At 37.3% G+C, this 6,902-nt stretch overlaps 1 long non-coding RNA gene across 3 annotated transcripts; it reads left to right on the plus strand.

Annotated features, from left to right (window-relative positions):
• The first annotated feature begins 466 nt into the window (after positions 1-466).
• LOC308394067 lies at positions 467-6,679 on the plus strand. 3 transcript variants are annotated; one of them, XR_013971089.1, is made up of 5 exons: positions 467-661; positions 3,234-3,299; positions 3,650-3,805; positions 4,258-4,350; positions 4,648-6,679. It is a non-coding gene; the product is annotated as an uncharacterized lncRNA (long non-coding RNA). The 3 variants fall into 3 exon arrangements; XR_013971091.1 differs by lacking the exon at positions 467-661 and adding an exon at positions 2,631-2,691; XR_013971090.1 differs by lacking the exon at positions 3,234-3,299 and having other exon boundaries at positions 469-661.
• The last annotated feature ends 223 nt before the right edge of the window (positions 6,680-6,902 follow it).

Below are 6,902 nucleotides of genomic sequence, written 5' to 3' on the forward strand. Positions count from 1 at the left end.
GTACAGGAACATCTGTGCCGAGTATAACCTGGAAGTCCCGAGGTCAAAATGGGAGATGCCCCCAAGGGTGGTGGAGAATGACCGAGCTAAGATCCTGTGGGACTTCCAGATACAGACGGACAAAATGGTGGTGGCTAACCAACCGGACATAGTGGTGGTAGACAAACAGAAGAAGACGGCCGTAGTGATCGACGTAGTGGTTCAAATGACAGCAACATCAGGAAGAAGGAACACGAGAAGCTGGAGAAATACCAAGGGCTCAGAGAAGAGCTCGAGAGGATGTGGAGGGTGAAGGTAACGGTGGTCCCCGTGGTAATCGGAGACCTACACTCAAAAAAATGAATGAGGTGGATTGTTCAGTGTATATTAATTATTTATTTTCATTTTACTTAAAATATATGTTTTTCTAATCAAGTCTACGTAATTGTGTCTATTATTCAACGTACATAATACTAATGTGTTACTTGATCGCATAACATTTAAGTTAAGTCAATTAGGATCGATATACCTTGTATATCCACAAGGTGGCAGTAATGCAAAAACAGTTGTAATGAAACCGCGCAGAACAAGAAGGTTTCACGGCTTGTGCCTGCTCATGCGCAAGACTTCAAATTTAACTGAAAAAGGCTGTTTTGGCGCCAAGCTGCTGTTTCTTTGAGAGGTAAGACCACTTTTTTCTTTGACTATGTTGTGTAGTATCTATATGTCCAGCATGGTTATATTTTGCGTTTGTCTTACAAGACATTAGTGATGGCCAAATGAAGCTTTCCGAAGCACTGAAGCTTGTATTGAAAAACGGTTCATTACTCGAAGCTTTTCAACACAGTCCTCTCCGGTGACATCTGGTGGTGAAAATTTTGAAGAGCAGCTTGAATCTGCAAAATAAAACGGACTGCTCAATTATCACTGCTCACTCAAGAGTGGAGTTCTCTCTGATATTGGGCCACTGTTCCGTTGCTTTGAACATGTAATTGGTTTTGTTTTCTCGATTGGGGGGCTGAAAAAAATGTAATGCGTATTTGCGTAATACATTTTGATCAATAAACTTTCCCTATTTAAACATGCACTATGGTGTGGCCTTTCTTTGCTCATAACTCCTTGATGTTGGTAAATACAATAAGTGAGCAATATATATAATATACATATGATAATGCACAGCACATTATGGAGTATGCCCCTGCTGTGAAGTCCTGCCTCCATCTACTTGTCGTTTAATCACTGGACAGCTGGACAGGTTCATACAAAATATTAGATGAGGCCAATTGTCCTATACATATTTTTGACCTAGGGGTGGGATTGATTGTGAACTGGAAAGGGAAAATGCTTAGGGAGCTGAGTACGGCTGCATCGTCACTGATTTGTAGAATCATTTTTGATTCGATACAGGATCCGATTCAATTTGATTGGAATCTGGAAAGTTTTGCCTCAGTCAGAAATATTACAAGTCTGATCATTTAACAGTATATATCCATAATTTCGTATCTATTAAAAGAAAGCTGACACATGTGAGACTTAATTAGAGATGTAAACAGAGAGTTATGAAACCTGCAGCTGCAGAAGCCAGCGGGGAAAAAAAGAGGCAAACACAGCGCGGACCCGCCGACACACCAAAATCTGACTCTGACGCGTCGGGTCCGCGCTCTGTGTTTTCGTTTGTATGCAGAATCCGTAAACCTGCTCCCAGTTACTGTTTTAGCTGCATGGTGTTTGACGACATGTTGTGAGGTTTAACCTGAGATGCTGGCGTTTCAGGCATAATAACGTTAATTTACAAATCGACACAGGATTTTAATGAATCAATATCACTTTATTCAATTTAGCATGGATTGTAATCAGAAAGGCGATAATCAAAACCCACCCCTAATCAAGAACTTGCAAAGTAAAAACATGATCTATGTCAGGTAGCCCTTTTGTTATTTACATTTAAAAAGAGGATTAGTGTTACTGTGCGCTGGCTGAGTCTGTTTCTTTTCTTAGAAATAGTTTCTCCTGCCCTGGAGAAAATCCACTTGCATGGAACAGAAGAGGCTGTGGAGTGCAGGAACTACACTGCAAGCTGGTAGATATGCAGGTATTCCTGGGTCCTGCAGACTATCACCTAAAAACAATAAACAAAATGATTTTCTAAACTGTAGCAATGTAATGTACGTATAGTGTCAAATACATTTTTGTAGTCTTCATTAGCTTTAATTCACATGGAAGTGTTCCTGAAGTCATATGCTGTAATGATATTTACATTATGAAAACATGATTTTGGACATTTCAAGTTTTTCACTTCGGCAGATAAAATGAATTGAGCAAAATCAACTCAAAATATTCCCACACGCCAGAACGTCCTCTCTTCCTCGCTGGCTCCATATCTGTCAGTGGAATGATCACCTCTTCGCTCTCTGTCACCATCAACACACTCCACGAATCCCGTGGATGATTCACTTCCTTATATCTGTTTGAATCAGGTACCGAAGCAGTTACGTGCGTAATGAAGCTTCGGACGTCACTGGTCACGTGACTTTTGCCAAACGAAGCAAGCCTCGACACAGTGCTTCTGAACCAGTGTGTTGTTTTTTTCGACACACGCTCCGGAGCGTCAGCTTCAAGCGGGCCATCACTACAAGACATGTTATATCGTTTGCGTGTGCTTGTTTTACATTAGTTTTACTGGGTCCTGGACATGCTTATTTTGTGGACTGTGTAAGAAACATTTTTATTGTTTTTTGTTTTATTAAGGGATTAGCTACAGGGGTTCATGGGGTTATTCTTTCAAGGGGTTATTTTTCCATTTGCTTTCTTGGGATTCCTTTTCTGTAATCCGAGAGTCGGAAATATCGAATAGGATAGCAAGGATAGCATAAAGTGACATTTAAAATCCAAAAAGTCAAGGGCGAAAGCCACTGTGACACCATTGTTCTGCTCTATCAGTAATCTGTATTATGTAAAAATGGTCTGTAAATACAGCATGTTTCCTAGCGGAGTTATACATATCAATGTAGTTATAAATTACAGTTTGTGAAAGTACACACTTAATTTTTTTAATAAAATTATTCAAGACATATGAGTGGACAGACAATGGAGGTCGACAGACCTGGTGATAATTGCTTCTATAGAAAGTTAGCACATGGCAGTGTCAATCTCTTGCTTTTCTTCTGAGTAGTATTTTATTTAGTTGTAATTCAAACAATAATTTGCTTCTTGAAATTAAGGAATTAATTATTTTTTTTCTTTATAAATCTCAGATCCTGCCTTTACCTGCTCCCTCCTATACTGATGTGGTGTATGTGGTACTGCTGAGCTTGTATGTGGTATGTGAACTGTTATACTTTTAAAAACAAAACTGTTTTATAAGTTAAGTTTTCTTTTGTGACCCATCCCATGCCCCTGTTATTTCTTCTCCACATCTGAACCATGGTAAAGGTTGCAGTTCAAGGGCCTGAGGCATGAAATTCTTTTCAGATCAGCTGTGATCAATATTTTTTGGAACTTGATAAATAACAATAAAAGCTGTAATGGCTCCATTAGCATTTTGTGTAAATGTTTGTGTTAAAATTATAGCTTTAATGAGGTCTTACTACATTAGTTTTAGTTTGTATATGTGTACATATAGTATGTATATTTACAGTACAGTATGTTGTGTTTGTTGACATATTTTCAGGTGGAAGCAGAATATGTGAGGATTACTACTGCTGCACATGTTCCAAGGCTTTTTACACAACTTGACCAATACACTGACCAGCTCATAAAAGTCTTCAAGAAAAAAGGAGGCGTTGCAGGGAAGAAAATTAGACAAACTTTGGCCCCAGCCACACAGGTGCGTTATTCTGTTGGTAGCAAAATATTATGGCTAATAAGATCATTTTCAAATTTAAACAGCTAGTGTATGGTAGCTGCACAGTGCACTTACATTTATATTAAGCAAGACAAAGTTTGGTACTCAAAACGTTGGAAAATTTAAATTACCTAAACATATGTAAAATCTGATCCCTTGATTTAGGTTAAACCAGAAGTGAATGTTTTTATGTTATGTTTTGAATGCAAAAAAGATGATGTATTAGTTTGTCTTTACCTCCATTATGGACATATATAATGTGGTGGAAACCCTGCCCAACAGGTTAACTATTCATGTCCATGTGATGATTAGTTGGTCTTGTGTACATGTCTATCTGTGCAGTGGATATGTCATTCATTTTGCGTATAATGTGAGTTTCTGTCATCCTAAAGTATATCTGTTTTCTCTTCCTGTATCTCTGCCACTCTCTACAGAAGGAAACCATTGAAAAGGGGAGGGAGTGTGTCCTCAGGGCACTACCTTTTTACCTGAATGAAGACCCAAGCATCCTCTTCAAAGAATAATTGGTTGGTAATTTTAGTTTAGTTTTTTATCTGTATTAAACCAAATTTTGAATAACTAATGTTGTTGCATGTTGTAATGTTGTTGTTGTTGTAATTTGCATGGAACCTGTTTAAATGTTTTGGGAAATCTTCTTGTATACCCAAACTATTTATATTTATCGTTGAATCTGTAGTCTAAAATAGTGGCGCACTGGGGTGCATGTTCCTAATATTGTGTTTACGTCATTAAAGGGTAGCTTTGGCCCTTTTTCTTTCTTTTTTTAAAACTGGATGCCATTTTTCTATGTTTTTGTGTCTAAGCTACAGCTGTTCAGAGGGAGCTGGAACAAATTACCCTTGCTATCTTTACCATCGAAAGAGCTGATGCCAGCACTCCTCCAGCCGATGTGGGTGTAAGCGCCAGACGTCTGCTTTATATTTTTATTTACGATTGAGTTCATGTTTGTTTTATAATTCATAGATTCATTACATAGGTCATCTTTTCAGGATTAATAAATGTGAAAATATATGTGTTTACATAAAGTAATTTTAAGTCACTGTTTTGGGATTGGAACCTAAAAGGGGGTACCTCTCACTTTAATTATGTAAGTGCAATAGTAGCATGAAACCCTGTGTGAGAGGGAAGGGGAGGAGCATGGACAGAGAGGTTAGGAGTCTCACGGTTTTCTGACCGTGTGCACAGCTAGTTCTGGATAACTGCTATTTTTTGGAACTTTCATGCTTTTTAGGAAGGAGTTCATTGTTACATCTTCCGTTTGTAATAAATAAACAGTCTTCAAATCAAAATGCAACTGGAAGCATTTCTTTTGGAAACCAGGAACACGCGTCAGCCATAGACTCTTCTTTTTTGAACTTGGTTTATTGGAAATTACCCTACAGTGGGTATAACCATCTAGTGTGTCCTGCATGACCTGGAAGACCTGGCCTCTGCATGTGCACTCTTAATGGGTGGGATATATGCACTGAATCTCAGTTAACCTCAAGACTGAAAGCTAAGAGACAATCAAAAGTATTGAGATTTAAAGGATTTAATTGAGAGATGATACTGCACCAGAAATGTTGAAGGGTGGTGTGTATATTAGCGTTCAAGGCATATTGTTATGAGGTGGAAATATGTTCATATTCAGTTTGTGTTACATTGTGTGCATTGTAAAGGTAATTGCAATACATACTAAAATTAAGGGTAAGTTAGGAGGTTGATCTGATATCCTCGTGTTGGTGTTGTTCCCAGATCATCATACTAAATGTTGTTCCAGGATCAACATTGCAAGTGACCAATCAGAATGTTGTGACGTCATACTTTTGCGACTTCGGGAAAAACCGGCGTAAAACAAAAAACTGTACTTAAGCTGCGTGAAACCGCCTCTGTCCGCCGATCAACTGACCCTAACCCTAACCGTAACCCTTTAATAAACAGTAAGCAGAATTGATATTGTCCTTGCAACATTGGAATTTCATAAACGCACGAATGGCTTGGAATAGAATAACGTCACAACAATGTGATTGGTCACTTGCAATGTTGAACCTGGAACAACATTTTCATGATGGTCTGGGAACAACACCAACACGAGGATATCAGATCATCCAAGTTGGGAATGCAGGATGAATGAATATTTTGTGGACTTTTAAAGACGAACAATTGTTTCCATGTTAAAATGTTTCCATCTGAAGTTTTTTGCCCAAACACTGGTAAAATAAATGTTGACAGTGGCGAGTGTTAAATGGTTACTGCTGTGCTGTTGCAAAAAAACTGAACGCTGACAAGCTGTTTTATTGTTAGACCATAATGTTGGCATGTTTTGTTAAAGTTTTATTTGGGATGGTGATGTAATTTTCTTTGATTGCTAATATCAGTGGACTATTTATTATTATTATTATTATTATTATTATTATTGTTGTTGTTGTTGTTGTTGTTGTTACATTTTTTTTTTTTTTTAAATTGTGGCTGTTGAGGTGGACACTTCACTTTGCATTGTTAAAGGAAAGCACTTCATTGGCATTGTGTTACTGGACTGACCCTAAGCAATCATTGCAAATAGCAACTTTGCTATCCATTTTAGACACTAAAAGAAAAAAACACTCACAGACCTTACTAGCATCACATGTGCATAACTCAAGTGTCATCTTATCAATGTGTTATGTGATCTTCAATGCGTTTTTTTTTTCTCTTCTATTTCTGGTAGATACAGACATTTAATTTAAAGTCTTGATGTTGCATCTGTCTACATACTGTTAATTACTAACCCTAATGAGCTGTTGTGTTTTATTTTGGACTGGGTTTACACAAATGCTCACTGAATGTGTTGGCAATAAAATAAATTTTAAAAAATAAGTTGGATGTACTTAATTCATTTGTGTGGAACCTGTTGACAAAATAGATTTATGTAAAACTAATTAATAAAGCACAAGGTGGCTGAAAATATAATATTTGAATTAATCTAACTTAAATTTAACATTTTACTGCCACAAATAAGAAATGTGTTGAAGTAACTAATCTAAACTATCTAACCTGAAAATATATCATCTATGTTCATACAACATAACTTGATTTAGTT

The sequence above is a fragment of the Rhamphochromis sp. 'chilingali' genome (genome assembly GCF_963969265.1).
Source record: "Rhamphochromis sp. 'chilingali' genome assembly, chromosome: 3".
Classification (NCBI taxonomy): domain Eukaryota; kingdom Metazoa; phylum Chordata; class Actinopteri; order Cichliformes; family Cichlidae; genus Rhamphochromis; species Rhamphochromis sp. 'chilingali'.